General features: G+C 43.7%; 1 long non-coding RNA gene across 1 annotated transcript in view; it reads left to right on the top strand.

Annotated features, from left to right (window-relative positions):
* The window catches only part of LOC129459839 (uncharacterized), a 54,953-nt gene extending 54,402 nt beyond the window's left edge, over nucleotides 1-551 (top strand). Inside the window, exon 3 of the long non-coding RNA XR_008650084.1 lies at nucleotides 525-551. This is a non-coding gene — a long non-coding RNA (uncharacterized lncRNA). The remainder of the gene's footprint in view (nucleotides 1-524) is intronic.
* Nucleotides 552-19,215: the final 18,664 nt, after the last annotated feature.

Raw genomic sequence — 19,215 nt, 5'->3', positions numbered from 1 at the left:
CTGCTGGGCTCCATTCTTCAGGGCATGGTGGGTGTAGAGAGGAACTAGAAGGGTAAGGAGGAGGGACAAAGGGTTCTCAATAGAAATTTCAGGTGAACTAGGGGCAGATAGGACCAACACATCTGAACCTTCAGACCTGACAGAAAGAGGTTCTGCTTCACCCAAAAATGCTCACTGAATCAAGTGGCAGGGGGCTTGCAATAAAGGATCATATTGTCTAACTCTTTTTATTCTATTTCTCTCATGAAACATGCCCATGTCTCCTGCAGGGTTTCATTCTGACTGAGCAGCAAAAATGCTTGAACTTATGATATTTTATCCCATTTTCCCTACCACGTACAGAACAAATCGAGTTGAACTATAGTATAAGTACTCATTAGTGGCATCTTTTCTTGTATCATTCTGAAATTATTTGCTGATTTCCCATGCATATCATCCTTAAGAAAGCGCACACTCTTAACCCAATCTGTAATCCCTGTTCTTGAGGTTTTGGTAACCTGATGTTTCTCTTTTGTTGTAGACAGCCCTGAAGATGAGTTTTCACCCCAGAGAACAGAATGACAAAAGGCCAAGATGTGGTTGAAACGGCTGGTGAGAGACATTGGGTGAGGAAAGGCCAGGCTTGCCAAGCATTCAGACACACCTGTGCAACTGTCCTTGCAATTAGGAGCCAGGTCCCAATGAGCTTCTCACCACATGTGTCTTTGAACTATGCTAGGCCCTGCTGTTGATTAGTTTCCTCTACTGAGCAGGTAGCTTATAGTCAGAATGTTTACACCCAGGAGAATGTTCCAGGCCAGCCCTGCATCAACTTAAAATAATCAAAAAGTTAAAATGTAATCTGAAATATATTTACTCAAGGTCTGATATTGAGGATGGCCACCAGGAGGACAGATTTAAGTTGCCCTGAATATATATTTCAATTAACAGCCATTGAAAGTGAGTCTTTTCAAAAAAGTGAGAAGCCAGTCCCTAAGTTGTTTACCAAGAATTCATATTGAAATGCATAAGCTATTGATTGGCTACATATATTCTTTTGTTTTAGAAATTTCAGAATAAAGAAATAATGGATGAGACTGCTAGTCAGAAACAAAATGTCTTTAAACAATTGCCCCTAATCCCAGCACTTTGGGAGGCCAAAGTGGGTGGATCACCTGAGGTCAACATTTCAAGACCAGTCTGACCAACATGGTGAAATCTCATCTCTACTAAAAATACAAAAAAAAAAAAAAATTAGCTAGGCCTAGTGGCCTGCACCTATAATCCCAGCTACTCTGGAGGCTGAAGAAGGAGAATCGTTAGAACCAGGAGGTGTAGGTTGCAGTGGGCTGAGATTGTGCCATTGCACTCCAGCCCAGCAACAGTGCAAGACTCTGTCTCAAAAAAAAAAGAAAGAAATGAGTCACTATATTAACTCTGGGGTCATGATCACATATGACAGTCAGAATTTTTACTGTGGACTACGCTCACCTGTGAAATCAGTATCTCTTCAGTGGGCACTGTCCATGTGTCAGGGTGACAATGCTAACATTTGGTAGGTTGTGTATATGGGAAACACAGTCTCACCTGTGTGCTTGGTCCTGTGATGACACTCTCTGTACCATCCAAAGACATAATATAAATGTGAAAGAATGGTAATCCTTTATGATGTTATTATCTAGAGAAGACACAGGAATATACCCATTTCTCTAAGTTTAGTTACAAGTGCCAGTATCTCTCCTTTTGGCTGATTCGTGGTATTAGTGTCATGATCACAACTGTGAGCTTGGGTAAGGTATATGCCACAACCCAAACTGTGAGTAGAAAGAAAACAAAAGACTAACATCACCTGGGAGCTGGGTCAGAAATATGTCACAATTTTTCCATGGCAGAGACCAGGCAGAGAGTCATATCACCTGGTTGCCTGGCCAGGGTTATGTTACAATGTTCTCCAGAAAGCAGGGCACAAACAGCAAAGACACATTACCTGGGTAATGGGCCCAGCTATATGTCACAATTTTGTTCTGCAGGTAAGACCTGGGTACAAGAAAAACACCACCTGGTTGCTGAACCCAGAGGTATATCACAATCTTCTGTGTGGGCATGATGCTGATGCAAGATGAAAGTCACACCTCAAAGTAATGGATGCAGAGATATGTCACAAGGCCTCTAGTGGGCAGGGCCCAGGCTAGAGCCTCTCACCCACTTGATTTGACCCAGCAATATGTCTTAATACCTAAAATACATGGGGCCAATTTGAAAAAGGAGAGTGATAAGGGCTGGTTCAGTGGCTCACACCTACAATCCCAGCACTTTGGGAGGCTGAGGCTGGCAGATCGCTTGAGGTCAGGAGTTGAAGACCAGCCTGGCAAACATGGCAAAACCCCATCTCTACTAAAAATACAAAAATTAGCCAGCTGTGGTAGCACACACCTGCAATCCCAGCTACTTGGGAGGTTAAGGCAGGAGAATCACTTGAACCTGGGAGATGGAGGTTGCAGTGAGCCATGATCACACCACTGCACTCCAGCTTGGGATACAAAGTGAGACATCATCTCAAAAAAAAAAAAGAAAAAAGAAAAGAAAAAAGAAGGTGATATCACCAGATGCTGGGTCCAGTGATATGTCACAATCCTCCCTTTATACAGGGCTCAGGTAGAAAAGGAGAGTTACATCACTTAGGTGATAAACAAAATATGTCATAATTCCCCTATTGGAAGGGCTCATGTGGGAGAGTTAGATCATGTAGGTGTTGGACCCAGCCATATTTCAATATACACAGTTTTTAACATACACAATGTACAATTTGTATATTGAAATGTGGCTGGACCTAACACCTAGGTGATGTGACTTTTGAAATATGCCCTTTTTGGGCAGAGCCCAAGCACTAGAAGACAGTAATATCACCTTATTGCTAGGTCAAAAAATTATGGGACAATACTTCCTGGAAAATGAAGATCCCATGCAGCAGTCTACCTAAATTAGAGCTAAAGAGATATGTCAAAACACCCTGTGTGGGCAAGGCTCATGTAGAAGAGAAAAGTCATAACTTAAGGCCTTCACCTAGTTATATGTCACAATCACCCCAGAGGGCAGTGACCAAGCATGGGAAAAATATTATGTAAATGCTGAGAAGAGTGATCTATCACAATCCCCACTGTTGACAGGTCTGAGACAAAAATAAAAAGTCATATAATCTAGTTTAGTGGGCCAGGGACATTCACTATGTCCTCTGTGGACAGGTATAAGGCAGAAAAATTACATCACCTGTGAATTGTCACTAAGGATTAGTCACTCTCACTTCTGTGGTCTGGGCCCAGATAGGAGAAAAGAGAAACATTATATATGTCTCCTAGGGAAGAGCCCATGTAAAAGTGGAAAGTAACATCAAATAGATGGGTCCAGGGATATGGCAGGGTAGCCAGGGTCTAGGGCAGAGATTCATATCTCCTGGGTGTTAGACCCAGCAATATGTTACAGTAGCCGATGTGGGCAGAAAGGACAAGCACATTACCTGGGTGCAGGGACAAGTGATATGTTGCAGTGCCCTCTTTGGCAGCACCAAGGCATGAGTTTAGGGTCACATCATCTACATACTGGTTCCAACAATATGTCTGAATCCCATCTGTGTGCTGGGCCCATGCAGGAAAGTCAAATCACTCAGGTTATGAACAGAGATGTGTGTCACAATCACACATGCAGAAAGGCTCAGGGATAGCATGAATAACATTTCACATATTCTCATTCTAGGTATGAGATTCAAGACCATTTGGAGGTTGGGTCTAAGTACACAAATCACAGTCTCAATGTGGATGGGTTCATGAATAAGAGCCTCATTCTCTCCTTCAGACTGTGTCTCCTCAGTAAACTCCATAATCTCACAGGTGTGCTGAATCTTGATCTGAGTCACCAGCCTAGGTACGGACCAGATCCATATGTAAGAGTCAATTTTGCAACTTTCCACTTCCTCCAGGGATGAGATTCAGAACTTCAGAAGTAGATTGTGTTTATCTAAAAGGATGACATATTTACTGTTGACTGGTTGTGAATACCAGTATCACAATGTCACCTGTGTGCTGGACCATATAAGGGCATTCAATATATTACCTGAGGGCTTTATTGCTGGGTCTGTCCCACAGACCCTGGCTGATGGATGAAATGAGTACTCAGACACAAGTATGCAGTGTAAGAGCAGCTAGGCGACTGCCCAGCTATATTGGACAGAGTGCAGCCCCGAGAAGCTGGGCTGCTTTCTTTTATTCAGTGCAGGCACAATGCCAAAAACCTGGAGCCAATACAATCTGCAGGTAATTAACATTTATTGTTCCCCTTTCAAGAAACACCACGTGTGCAAGTGATCAAAGGTCAGTTCCTGGTCAACATAACTAAACAATCTTCTTTAAGCTAAAGTTCCCCACACTTCTTTGTATTTACTCCTCACCCCCTGACTCAAGGTTATAGAACAGGTGCCTTCAGCTATTATCCTCTGGGGCTCTTCAGGACCTTCCAAACTTTCAGGAGGTTTGCATTCTTTCCCTATAGATTTTTCACCACTCTCACTGCACCCCCCACCAAATTTCCCATCCTTTTTTTTGCATCAGGTTTTGATGATTGAAGCATACAGATGTGAGCAGTGACTGGCATAGTGGTTACAGCTTGTGTTCCAGCTTTGCATCTTAGAACCAGTAAATAATATAAAACAAACATGAAAATAGTCAGTATTATTCTTTTACAATCAAGGAGTGATATGTAGTGGTACTTGCAACCTCAGTCCAATGTATGCCATTACTGACGGACCCCCACCGGAGGTATGTCAATCCCTCCCAGCCAATCAGTCACATTTTTAGAGGCTAGGAAGAGGGTCTCTGCCCAAGTAACAGTGTGGAAGAAAGGCAGATCTAGAAGATGGGCCCAATAGAGTATAGCAGGTACAGGTTGCAGGCAAAGTGAGAGTAAGAAGAATCAATACCCTACAAGAGTTGCAATGTACAACAGAAAGCATAGAAAGGAATACATTATCTGAGGGAATGGTTTCTTTTTCTGCAACAGAAAGCATAGAAAGGAATACATTATCTGAGGGAATGGTTTCTTTTTCTACAGCAGAATTCACTCAGCATCCTTAGTTGTCTTCTTCAGCATCCCTCAGGTAATGTCTGGGGCCTGTGATGTCCAAGGAAGTGGCATTGTCTGGGGTTGCAGGTTCTGCAGGATCATTTCCTTCATTTTTGGTACTGGGTTGGGTCCTAGCCATGCTGTGGTAAGGTTTGGTGTGTCACACTGGAATCCAAAGAGGACCTGAGGGGGTGTGAACACAAGCATATCCTCTTCCCCACGTTAACAAATAATTTGGACCACACTATACATTACTATTTGCCGAGACCAGCTCAGTCATGGAGACCCTAACCCAATGGCACTAGAAGAATTAAAGACACATGCACAGAAATGTAGCATGTGGAGTGGGAAATCAGGGGTCTCACAGCCTACAGAACTGAGAGCCCCGAACAGAGATTTACCCACATATTTATTGGCAGCAAGCCAGTGATAAGCATTGTTTCTATAGATTATAGATTAACTAAAAATATTCCTTGTGAGAAATAAAGGGATGGGTGCTGTCTAGTTATCTGCAGCAGGAACAGATCCTTAAGGCACAGATTGCTCATGCTATTGTTTGTGGTTCAGGAATGCCTTTAAGTGGTTTTCCCACCCTAGGTGGGCCAGGTGTTCCTTGCCTCATTCCAGTAAACCCAAAACTTTCAGCGTGGGCATCATGGCCATCATGAACATGTCACAGTGCTGCAAAGATTTTGTTTATGGCCAGTTTGGGGGCCAGTTTATGGCCAGATTTGGGGACTTATTCCCAACAACTATTTACATCTTTCCATAAAACTTGAGAGGTTTTTGCAAAGTGTTTCTCTATGGCTGACTGAAATTTATTATCTAAATTTAAGAAATTTAGGGTAAATAAGGTAAATTTAAAGGTAAATAAAAGGTAAAATAAGGTAATAAGGTAAATAAAAGGTAAATTTAAAGGTAAAATAAGGTAAATAAGGTAAATTTAAGGTAAATAAGGCTCGTGCTAGTAGTGTTGTAGGGTTCCTACTCATATTCCCCATTTTTGGTTTTTTAGGCATACTTTTAAGGGTGGAATGGGTACATTCCACTGTTATCTGGGTTAAATAATTGATAAATTCAACAAATGGCTCCCGGGGCCCTTGTTGTACATTTACAAAAGATCTCTGTTGAACTCTACCTTTGGGAATTCGTTCCCAGGCCCTGTGAGTGCACAAAGACACATGCACATAGGCTTGGGGGAAAAATTTAATTGTTGTTATACATTAACATAAGGACTCCTCCCCTGGAACATAGCAGCTGTTAAGTTTTGCCTGGCCCAACTGATTCTGGTTAACTTGTTGTTCACATAACTCATCATATTCTGCCCTCCAGAGGAGGTATTGACTGGCCTCTAAAGTTGTTTTGGCTAGTATTGACCAGTCCCATGGGGTCATATGGTAGTTTTCTGCTATGGACTCAAGTAATCCTCTCCTAAATGGGCTAGCGGCTCCATTTTCTCTAATGCTTTTTCTTTATAAGTCTTGAAAGTAATGGGTTCATGTACCTGACTGCCTTGTTGATCTTCCATCATTGGGTAGGCCAAGAGCTACCCTTCTAATGCTGCTTACCTAAGACAGGGTCCCATAACTGTAATGTATCCCTTGTCTTTTCCCCAATTTATTGGGAGATGGGGCTCAGGGAAAATCTCTGCCTCCTCTGTGGCACCTTTACCTGGTAACAACTGGGCTGAGGGAGGAGGAGGAGGAGGAGGAGGAGGAAGAAGTGGAGGCAGTAAAGTAGATGATGTTTCTTCCTCCCTTCCCTTCTTAGGCTCTTCTGTATAGAGCAGGGCCAAAGCAGCCCTAACTAAAGCCCATAACATTAAAGAACATTAAAGATGTTACTGGGACTCGTTGCCCATGTGCATAATGTTTAAGATTTCTTCTCACTTGTTCCCAGAGCTCTAGGTCTAGTATGCCTTCTTCTGGGAACCATGGGCTATGGAAAACAACAGTTTGCATTAGGTCCCTTAATTGAGCCTTTGAAACTGAGGCTCCACTAGCTTTTAGCAGTTGTTTCAATATTTTTATATACTGTTGCTGTTGAGCTGATAATTGTCCCATGATAAAACCCTAGCTTGAGTCTGGACACAATGGCTCATGCCTGTGATCCCAGCACTTTGGGAGAATGAGCTGAGTGAATCACCTGAGGTCAGGAGTTCAAGATCAGCCAGACCAACATGGAGAAACCCCATCTCTACTAAAAAATACAAAATTAGCCAGGCATGGTGGCGCATGTCTGTAATCCCAGCTACTCAGGAGGCTGAGGCAGGAGAATCACTTAAACCTGGGAGGTGGAGGTTACCATGAGCCAAGATTGAGCCATTGCACTCCAGCCTGGGAAACAAAAGCAAAACTCCATCTCAAAATAATAATAATAATAATAAATAAAACCCTGGCTTGAAAAAAATCCCTTTGAACTTGGAAATCCCCAGTGGGCACAAATTACTTACTGTGCAGTCACTTCCCTTTCATTTTTGAGGGTTCTGTCATGATTCGTTTTGTCGCTCCCCACATGGAGCACTACCTGCCGGTTCTGTCCCACACATCCTAGCTGGCAGATGAAATGAGTACTCGGACATAGGTATGCAGTGTTAAAGCAGGTAGGGAACTGCCCAGCTCTAGTGGCCAGATTGCAGCACCGAGAAGCTGGAGTTGCTTGCTTTTATTCAGTGCAGTCACAATGTCAAATACCTGGAGCCAACACAACCTCTAGGTAACTAACATTTATAGTTCCCTTTTCAGGGAACATCACGGGCAGTTGGTCAAAGGTCAGTTCCTGGTCAACAGAAGTAAACAAGCCTGTTTAAGATAAATTCCCCTAAATTTCCTTGTACCTACTCGTTGCCCTCTGCCTCAGGGTTATAGAACAACTGCCTTCAGCTATTCTCCCCCAGAGCTCTGCAGAACCTTTTGACCTTTCAGAAGGTTAGCATCCTTTCCCTATAGTTTTTCCATGACTCCGACTGATCCCCCACACTTTATGCAATATGCATGTGAGTCGCAATCTACTCTAAGATATTTGTGATGATATGGACCCATGATGCTACATGTGACTCTAAGCCCAGGAATGAGAGTCAACATCTTTCCAATTGGCTGATCCATTTAGGAAAGTCCTCACCTGCCTATGAGCTACATTTAGAAGCGAGTCATCATTTGAAGCTTTAGAAATGAGCCATTCCTGGCTGGATGTTTGCATATCACAGTCACAATTCCAACTGCGGGCTGCATCTGCATATGAGATTTAGGACCTCACCAGTGGGCTCTGTCCATGTTGAGGTTACAATTATAACAGGTGGCAGAAAGTTCTTTTAAGAAACACAGCCTTTGGCTAGGTGCAGTGTCTCACACCTGTAATCCCAACACTTTGGGAGGCAGAGGCGGGCAGATCACCTAAGGTGAGGAGTTTGAGACCAGCCTGGCCAACATGGTAAAACCCCTACAAAAATTAGCTCGGCTTGGTGGCACGCCCCTGTAGTCCCAGCTACTCAGGAGGATAGGCAGGAGAATCACTTGAACTCAGGAGGCAGAGGTTGCAGTGAGCCAAGACTGTGCCACTGCACTCCAGCCTGAATGACAGAGTGAGACTCCATCTCCAAAGAAAAAAAAGAAAAGAAAAGAAACACAATATCATCTTTGTTTTTGTCCCTTGATGACACTCTGTGCTACCCAAGGGCTTTATACAGTATTTCTCTATGACCTTGGCAAAAAGAAAAGACTAAGGATCGTGTTTGTTTTCTTAAGCCTAACTAGGAGAGAGTACAACTCTTTCATTACCTTGTTCAAGGTGTGAAAATCAACATAGTAATTGCAAGCTAGGGCAAGATAATATGTCACAATTACACTGCTGAGTAGGAAGTGAGAAGAGTCACATCATCTGGGGCTGGTCTAAAGGCATGTCACAATCTTTTCTGAGGGCAAGAACCAGACAGGAGAGTCATATCACATCACCTAGGTGCTTGGCCAGGGATGCATTAGAATTTATTCCTATAAGATGGCCACAGGCAGACTGGGTGCATTGGCTCATACCCAGACAAGAGGGAAGGCTCTTGCATTGGGAGATCAAGGCAAGTGGGTCACCTCACATCAGGAGTTTGAGACCAGCCTGGCCAACATGGTGACACCCCACCTCTACTAAAAATACAAAAATTAGCCCAGTGTGGCAATGCATGCCTGTAATCCCAGCTACTTGGGAGGCTAAGGCAGGAGAATGGCTTGAACCCAGGAGGTGGAAGTTGCAGTGAGCCAAGATCACATCACTGCACTCCAACCTGGGTGATAAGAGGGAGACTCTGTCTCAAAAAAAAAAAAAAAAGGAAAAGAAAGAAAGAAAGAAAAGATGGGCACAGGCCACAAGTCACATTACCTAGGTGCTGGGCCCAGTGATACGTTACAAGGCTGTCTTTGAAAAACACCCTGAGTGGTTATACACACACCTGGTGGCTGATCCCAGTGCTATGTTACCATCTTTTCTTTGTGCATGGTGCATGTAGGTGAGGAGAGTCCTATTTCATAGGTGATGGATGCCAAAATATGTCACAAGGCCACCAGTTGGTAGGGCCCAGGCAGGAGCCTCTCATCCCATAATGTCAGACCCAGTAAAAGTAACAATATGCAAAATATGCAAGGTCCAGTCAAAAGATGCGTTACATCATCTAGGTGCTGGGTCCAGTGGCACATCACAATTCCCTTGTGGCAGTGTAGAGGCTGAAGAAGAGTCACATCACTACCTAGGTGATAAATGAAAAGGTATTTCATAATCTTGTGGCCAGGGCTTATGTAGAAGACTCACATCATCTGGGTGGCAGACCCAGCTATATGTCACAATGCAAAATGTTTGTAGGGCCTAGACAAGAGAAAAGAGTCCCATCACATAGGTTCTGGGCCCAGTGATACACCACAATCCCATTTTGGTCAGACCAAGCAGTAGAGGAAGTCACATCACCTAAATGCTGCACCCAGCAACATGTCACAATAACCCCTCAGAGGAAATACCAGACAGAAAAGTCACATCACCTAGGTAAAAGGCCCAGAAATATCTTATAATGCTATTGTTTTGTAGGGCTCAGGAAAAAACTGGGGTCAGCTAATGTAGCAGCTGGGCCTAGCTATATGGCACAATTACATTAGGCAAGGGCTTGGCTTGAGAGGAGAGTCATATCACATAGGTGCTTGGCCCAGTGATATGTCACATTTCCTACTGTGGACAGGTACAGAAAGATAAGAAGAGACCTATCATTTAGGTGATTGGCTCAGAGATATGTCACAATCAGCAATTGGACAGGAACCAAGCAGAAGAAACATCCCCTGTGTGCTGGGCCCAGCAATAAGTTACTCTCACTTCTGTTAGCGTGACCCAGACCCAAGGATATATTACAATCTAACCTATGGACAAGGTGAAGGTAAGAGAGGAGAGTCACATAAAATAGGTGATGGACAGAAAACTCACATCATCTTCGTGTAGGGCCCAGGAACATGACACAATGTGTTACATAGGCAGGACTAAGAAAAAGAAAAGTAATATCTTTCTGGTGCCTAGTTCAGTAACATTGCCGAATCTTTCCTGCAGGAACAACAACAAGAAAAATATCAGCTACATGCTGTAAAATGTCTCAGTTCTTCCTGTGAGCAGAGACATGGTAACACAAGAGAGTCACATCATCTGTGGGATTGGTGCAAAGACATTTCTTTCTTTCTTTCTTTCTTTCGTTTTCTTTCTTTCTTTCTTTCTTTCTTTCTTTCTTTCTTTCTTTCTTTCTCTTTCTTTCTTTCTTTCTTTCTTTCTTTCTTTCTTTCTTTCTTTCTTTCTTTCTTTCTTTCTTTTTTGAGATGGAGCCTCACTCTGTTACCCAGGCTGGGGTGCCATGGTGCGATCTTTACAAACTCTGCCTCCTGAATTCAAGTGATTCTCCTGCCTCGGCGTCCCAAGTAGCTGGGACTACAGGCACCCATCACCACACCCAGCTGCTTTTTGTACTTATTATTAATTTTTTTAGTAAAGACAGGCTTTCACCATATTAACCAGGCTGGTCTTGAATCCTGACCTTTTGATCCACCTGCCTCATCCTCCTAAAGTGCTGGGATTACAAGTTTGAGCCACAATGCCCAGCCACAGAGACATTGCAAAATGACCCTGTAGGCAAGGCCCAGACATAAAAGTTACATCACCTGAGTGTTGAACCCAGCAACATGTCACAATGGCCCAAGTGGACAAATCACAGGCAGAAGAGTCAAAAATTGTCAGGGCAGGGCCCAGCAATATGACACAATGTCACCTGAAGGCAAAACCTAAATGAATAAAAGAGTCACATAAGCTAGGAGCTGGGTGTAGCAATATGCTATAATTTCCCTGTAAGCAAAGACCAGCAGAAGAAAAGAGTCACACCACCTGGATCCTGGGCTCAGTAATATGTCAATCATCTTTCCTGTAATAAAGACCCAGGCAGGAGAAATACATCATCTGGTTGCTGACAACAGCAATGTGCCACAACTTTCCATGTAGGCAGGGTGCAGGCAGAAGAGGAGAGTCACATCTACTAGGTGAGGAATGCAGAGACATGTCACAATGCCCCCTGTAGGAAGGTCCCAAGTAGGAGACTCCCATCCCTTAGGTGTTGAGTTCAGCAATATGTCACAATACCCAAATGTGTGGAGCCTGAGAAAAAGAGGAGAGTCACATCACCTAGATGCTAGGCCAGTAAGTGTCACAATTTCTCTGTGAGCAGAGACCAGGCAGGAGAAGAGAGTACATTACCATCGTGATGGGCATTGAGTTATGTCACAAGGTCTCATGTAGGCAGGCCTAGAAAAAAAATGTTACATCACCTGGGTGTTAAACCCAGCAATATGTAACAATGTCTAATGTGATATATTGAGCCCCAATATGGCACAACATGTAAGGCACAGTTGGAAGACTCACAAAACATGGCTGCAGAATTCAGCAATAATTGACAATACACAAAATGTGTGGGGTCCCCCCAAAAAAGGAGAATCAAAGCACCGAGGTGCTGGATCCAGTGATAAATCACAATCTTACCTTCAGACTGGGACCAGGCAGCAAAATCAAATCACTCAGGTGCTGAACATAGGCATATGTAACAATCACTCCCGCAGGAAGATCCAGTAATGAATTAACAATCCTGCACAGGTCCCAGTTCTAGGTATGAGAATCACCACATTTTCTGTGTTGGGTCCGAGTAAGGTAGTGATAATCTCAACAATGAACTGGATTGGAGCTTGAGACCCTTCATTCCTCCTGTAAACTGTGTTCACTCTAGCCCTAAGCCCAGGTAGAATTTTCATGGGTTCAGATAGAATTCTCACCTGCCAATGTACTGGGTTTATAAATGAGTCATCATTTCAACCCTGGCAGGATGTTCACATATGAGAGTTCGCAATTTCTACTGTGGACTGTGTCTGTGTGGAATTCAGGGCCTCACCAGTGGGTTCTATCCAAGTGTGAGGATGACAATCATAACAGTTGGTGGGGTGTGCACATTGCACATAAGAACCACAATCTCACCCGTGTGCTGAACCCTGGAATGACACTCTCTGTACCACAAGAGATTTATATAGTATGCAAGAAATTGGTAATTCCCTATGACTTTGTACAAAAAGGAGACCCAGGATCATAAATCATTACCATGGGCCTAGTTATAAAAGACAGCATCTCTCCTGTTAGATGGGTGGAGGTATGAGAGTCAACATTGCACCTGTGAGCTAGGCCAAAATATATTTTACAATCCCATCTGTGAATAGGCAGAGAGGAGGAGAGTCACGTCACCTGGGTTTTTGGCCAGGAATACATCACAGTCTTTACTGAGGGCGGGGATCAGACAGGAGTGTCACATCACTTTAATACTCAGCCAGGAATATGTTACAACCTTCTCCTGAAAGCAAAACACAGGCAGCAGAGTCACATCACCTGGCTGTTGAGCCCAGCAATGGCTAATAACGCTTTCTGTAGTCAAGGCCCATGCAAGAGAGACACATCACCTGGTACCTGGGCCTAGTGATAATTCGTAATTTTTCTTGTGAGCAGAGTGCAGGCAATAATGGAGAGTCACATCTCCTAGGTGATTGATGCAGAGGTATGTCACAAGGCCCTATGTTGGAAGGGCCCAGGCAGAAGCCTCCCATTTTATAGGTGTTGGGCCTGGTAATATGTTATACTATGCAAAATATTCAGGGCTTAGGCAAAAAAAAAAAAAAAAAAAAGGAGTCATGTAACCTAAGTGCGGAATTTAGAATATATCACAATGCACCCTGTGGGCAGTGCCAAAGCAAGAAAAGACTCACATTACCTGGGTGGAAGGCCCAGCCATATGTCACCATGACACCTGTGGGCAGCACCAAGCCTGGAAAAGAGTCACTTCTTTGAGGTGCAGAGTCCAGAGATATGTCACAGTCTCATCTGTGGGCTGAGCCAAGGCAGGAGAGTCAAATCACTAAAATGCTTAGCAGGCACAATCACACCTGCAGGAAAGTCTAGGAATGAGATTAGATATTCCACACATGTCCATGTTCTAGATATGAGAGTCAACACCTCCTGTATGTTGGGTCTAAGTTCATGAGTAACAATCTCAATAGCTGACAGAATTTTTGCAAAAGAGGTAGCATTTCTTCTGCAGACTGTGTTCTATTAGTGCAGTCACAGCCTCATATGTGTGTTGAATTCTTGGTCTGAGGGTCACCAGCTCACCTGTGGCCCAGGCCATATAGGAGAGTCAATTCTCCAAATTTCACAGCCTCCATGTCTGAGATTCAGAACCTCGAGAGTGGGATATGTTTATGTGGGAGAATGAAAATCTTTATTGTCACCTGGGCATGCATTCAAGAGACACTATCTCACCTGTGTGCTGTGCACTCCTATGACACTCACCATGTCACCTGAGGGCTTTATACAATATGCAAGAGTGGTGATCCTCTGTGACCTTCATACAAGAAGGAAATCCAGAATCTTTTCTATGGTTCTAAGCCCAGAGTCAACATCTCTCTAATAGGCTGATTCTAGATGAGAGAGTCCTCACCTTCCTATGAGGTGGGTTTAGAAATGAGTCACCATCTCAACTGTGGCCAGATGTTCATATATAACAAAGTTTCAACTGTGGAGTGCATTCATGTGAGATTCAGGACCTCAGCATTGGGCTCTGTCCATGTGTGATGGTGACAATTCTAAAGGTTGCTGGGCTGTACATAGGACAAACACAATCTCATCTGTATGGTGAACTCTGTTATGACATTCTCTGTAACACACTGGGGCCTTATATATGTGAGAGAGTGGTAATTCTCTATGACATTTTTACAGAAGGAAGACCCAGGATTTTTTGTTTTCCTGAAAGTAGCTATGAGCAACATTATCTCTCCTACTGGCTCTTCGAGGTATGAAAGTCATCATCACATCTGTGTGATTGACCAAGTTATATGTCACAATTCCACCTGTGAGTAGAGAACAAGCACAAGGGTCACACCAACTGTGTGCTGGGCCAGGGTTATGTCACAATCTTCCCTAAGAGCATGCACCAGGCAGGAGAGTCACATCACAGGGTCCTCAACCAGAGATGTTACAATCCTCTCCTGAAAGAAGGGCACAGGAAGAAGAGTACGATCACCTGGGTGCTGGGCTCAGCTAAATGTGTCACAAGGCTCACTATAGGCAAAGCCCAGAAAGGGTAGACAAAACATCTGGTTGCTGGGCCCAGATGGGAAGAATGCAGGTAGAAGGAGAGGGCTTCATCTCCCAGGTGATGGATAAAAAAATATATTCCAAGGCCCTCTGTGGGAGGGGCTCCTGCAGAAGCCTTCCAACTCCTAGGTGTTTGTTTCAGTGATATGTCACAATAACAAAATTACGCAGGTCTCAGGCAAGTGAAGACAGTCACATCACCTAGGTGCTGGGTCCAGTGATTTGTCACAATCTTTTCTTTTGGCAGTGCTCAAGCAGAAAAGAAAAGTCACATCACCAAGATAATAAATAAAAACATGTGTTAGAATATTTCTGTGTGAGAGCCCATGCAGGAAAGTCATATCACCATGTTGTTAGACCCACAGATATGTGAAATACATGATGCATGCAGGTTTCAGGAAGGAGAGGAGAGTAACATCACTTAGGTGCTGGATGCACCTAAATGCGCATCACAATTTCTTCTTTTTTTTTTTTTGTTCTGTTTTGTTTTTTTGAGATGGAGTCTCGCTCTGTTGCCCAGGCTAGAGTGCAGTGGCACAATCTTGGCTCACTGCAAGCTCTGCCTCCCGAGTTCATGGAATTCTCCTGCCTCAGCCTCCTGAGTAGCTGGGATTACAGGTGCACGCCACCACACCTGGCTAATCTTTTGTATATTTAGTAGAGATGGGATTTCACCATGTTAGCCAGGATGGTCTCGATCTCCTGACCTCGTGATCCACCCGCCTTGGTCTCCCAAAGTGCTGGGATTACAGGCGTGAGCCACTGCAGCCAGCCCACAATTTCTTCTTAAGCACACGCCAAGCATTAAAAGTGAGTCACATCACCTAGGTTCTTGGTCCAGCCATATTTCACAATACCCCTGAGGGGAGGGCCTAGGCAAAAAGTCACATTACCTACGTGAGAAGCCTAGAGATATGTCACAATGTCCCTTGTGGGTAGGGCTCCTAAATAAGAGGAGAGACATAGCCTAGGTGCTTGGCTTAGCTTTATGTTCCTATCACCCCAGTGAGAAGAAGCCAAAAATGAGGAAGAGTCACATCACATGAAGATATGTCGTGTCATATCACAATTCCCACTGTGGACAAACCCCAGAAGAAAAGAGTCACATCATCTAGGTGGGAGGCCCAAACATATACCACAGTAACTCCTGTGTGCAGGGACCAGGCAGAATAATTACATCACTGTTTTGCTTGCTTCAGCAATAAGTCACTCTCTAATCTGTGGGCATGGCCCAGGCAGAAGAGAAATGTCACATCACATAGGTAAAAAGAGCATTTACCTGAGCTTTGCTCATAGAAGAGATTGTAATGGGTCAAGAAATATGTCACAATGCTTCCTGTGGTCAGGGTTTAGGCAGAGAACTCACATCATGTTAGTGGTGAGCTCAGCCGTATGTCTCAATGCCTTCTAAGGGCACAGCCCAAGCAAAAAAGGCAACATTACCCACTGAGCATGGTGGCTCATGCCTGTAATCCCAGGACTTTGGGAGGCTGAGGTGGGTGAATCACAATGTCAGGAGTTCGAGACCAGCCTTGTCAACATGGTGTAACCCCGTATCTACTAATAATACCAACAATTAGCTGGGTGTGGTGGTGCATGCCTGCAATCCCAACTACTCAGGAGGCTAAGGCAGGAGAATTGCTTGAACCCAGGAGGTGGAGGTTGCAGTGAGCTGATATCGTGTTATTGCACTCGAGCCTGGGTGACAGGGCGAGTACCGGGTCTGTCTCGCAGACCCTTGCCGATGGATAAAATGAGTACTCAGACACAGATATGCATTGTAAGAGCAGCTAGGGGACTACCTGGCTCAAGTGGCCAGAGTTCAGTCATGAGAAGCTCAAGCTGCTTGCTTTTAGCCAGTGCAGGCACAATGCCAAAAGCCTGGAGCAAACACAATCTGTAGGTAATTAATATTTATTGCTCCCCTTTCAGGGAACATCACAAGTGTGGACGATCGAAGGTCAGTTCCTGGACAACTTCAAACAAGCCTGATCAAGATAACTTCCCCTTCACTCCCTTGCACATACTCCTCACCCTCTGCCTCAGGGTTAGAGAACAACTGCCTTTAGATATTATACCCCAAAGCTATGCAGAGCCTTCTGACTTTTCGGAATGCCTGTTCCTTTCCCTATAGTGTCTCGCACCACTATGATCGATCTCCCACATTTCCCCCTTTTCTGTTTTTTGCCTCAGGTTTTGCTGATTGAAGAGTACAGAGATGTGCAGGCACAGGTTTGACAGGTATAGCAGTTATAGCTCATGTTCAGGCTTTGCATCCTAGAATTACTAAATAACATAAGACAAATATGAATATAATCAGTATTATTCTTTTCCAATCAAAGAGTGACCCCCAGGAGAGGGGGTCTATTAGGAGAGATGTTCTTGCACATCCTTCCATATGGCTTCTTGTTGGGCATGTAGATTTATGGTGTTTAGGGATTCTTGAACTGTTGTTTTAAGTTGCTTTACATCTGCTGTTACATTATCATGTAAGGTTCCACAGAGTTGTTGTTTCACCTCATCCCAAATATGTATTGATCGATTCCATGGTAGAGAGGTGATACAAATATGCTTATGTTCCCAGTGTTATTGCTGTCAGAATGCCAGTGCATCTTGTCATTTTCCTACATACTCCAAGGCAGCCTTGAGGGCTTGCCGATGTGCAACAATTTTTTGATCTATTCCCTGCTGTAGGAGAAATTCATTAGACACATTTCTGGCCATGCTATCCACAAAGATAGCTGTTTGTAGTGATTCAGTAACAGATGCAACAGCAACACTAGAAGTGGCTGGGATGACTATGGCTGAGACTATAAAGGCTATTGGTTGTGCCCTGTGTGAGGAACACAGCAATGGATCATGACAAAACCCTAAAAAATGAACAACAGTTATTCACTCAACAGCAACAGTATATAAAGATATTGAAACAGCTTCTTAAAGCTGGCAGAGCCTTGGTCTTGGAGCCCCAGTTAAGGGACCTAATGCAAACTATTGTTTTCCATAACCCATAGTTTCCAGAAGAAGGCACACCAGACCTAGAGCTCTGGGAACAAGTGAGAAGAAATCTTAAACGACATCATGCACAAGGGCAACAGGTCCCAGTAGCATCTTTGATGTTATGGGCCTTAGATAGGGCTGCTCTGGCCCCACTCTACACAGAAGAGCCTAAAAAGGGAAGGGAGGAAGAACCATCATCTACCTTATCATCTCCTCTTGCTCCCTCAACCCCACTGTTACCAGGTAAAGGTGCCACAGATGAGACAGAGATTTTCTCTGAGCCCCCTTCTCCAACAAAATGGGTAGAAGGAAAGGGAAACACTACAGTTATGGGGCCCTGCCTTAGGCAAGCAGCATTAGAAGGGGAGCTCTGGGCCTGCTTGGTGATGGGAGATCAATAAGGCAATTTGGTACATGAACCCATTGCTTTCAACACTTATGAAGAAATAAGAAAAAGTATTAGAGAAAATGGAGCCACTAGTCCATTTATGAGAAGGATTAATTGAGGCAATATCAGACCCCTTTCTGGTAATGGCCACTGTTTTGATTTTTCCCCTACCCTGACATAGCTCTCTCAAAATCCTATGTGGCTAGAACAGTGGCCTTTAAAGGGAGAGAAATTACTATAAGCCCATGAATTAGTTGAGGAATAGTTTAAAAGCCAGCCATATAGAACCATCAAACAGCTATTGGAATTCACCTGTTTTCATCATTGACAAGAAATCTAATAAATGGAGAATTTTTCATGACTTATTTGCTATCAATGCTAATTTGCAACCTATGGGGCCCCTTCAACAGGGGCTCCCTTCCCCCATAGCAATTCCTCAAGATTGACCTATAGTCATTACTGACTTAAAAGACTCCTTTTCTACTATTCCCCTTGCAGAATAGGACAAAGAAAAATTTGTATTTACAATACCAGCTATTAATAATGAAAGGCCAGCTTGCTGAATCATTGGAAAGTACTTGCTCAAGGAATGCTGAACAGTCCTACCATGTGTCAGTATCATGTAAATCAGGATTTTATCCCCAGTAGAAAAGAATTTCCTAATTGCAAGATCATCCATTATATGGATGACATCTTACTGGCAGCCCCAATGGAGCCAATACTTTTGAGTTTATATGCCTCTATCAAAAGGAATACACAGTTTAGATGTTTAATCATAGTACCTGAAAAGGTACCAATGTCCTTCCCTTGGAAACATCTTGAATACATACTAACTTTCTGGTCAGTAAAACCTCAAAAGGTTAAATTGAATACTAACAACTTACACACCTTAAATGATTATCAAACATTATTGGGTGCTATTAACTGGCTTTGCCCCACCTTGGGCATAACTACTGATAAGTTACAGAACCTACTTTCTATCCTAAAGGGCAATGCAGCTCTGGACTCACCCAGGTATTTGACCCCCTCTGCAAAAAGGAAAATTGAGGAAATAG

Source organism: Symphalangus syndactylus, chromosome 13 (assembly GCF_028878055.3).
Source record: "Symphalangus syndactylus isolate Jambi chromosome 13, NHGRI_mSymSyn1-v2.1_pri, whole genome shotgun sequence".
Lineage (NCBI taxonomy): Eukaryota > Metazoa > Chordata > Mammalia > Primates > Hylobatidae > Symphalangus > Symphalangus syndactylus.
This window is presented reverse-complemented; position numbering and strand designations above follow the sequence as displayed.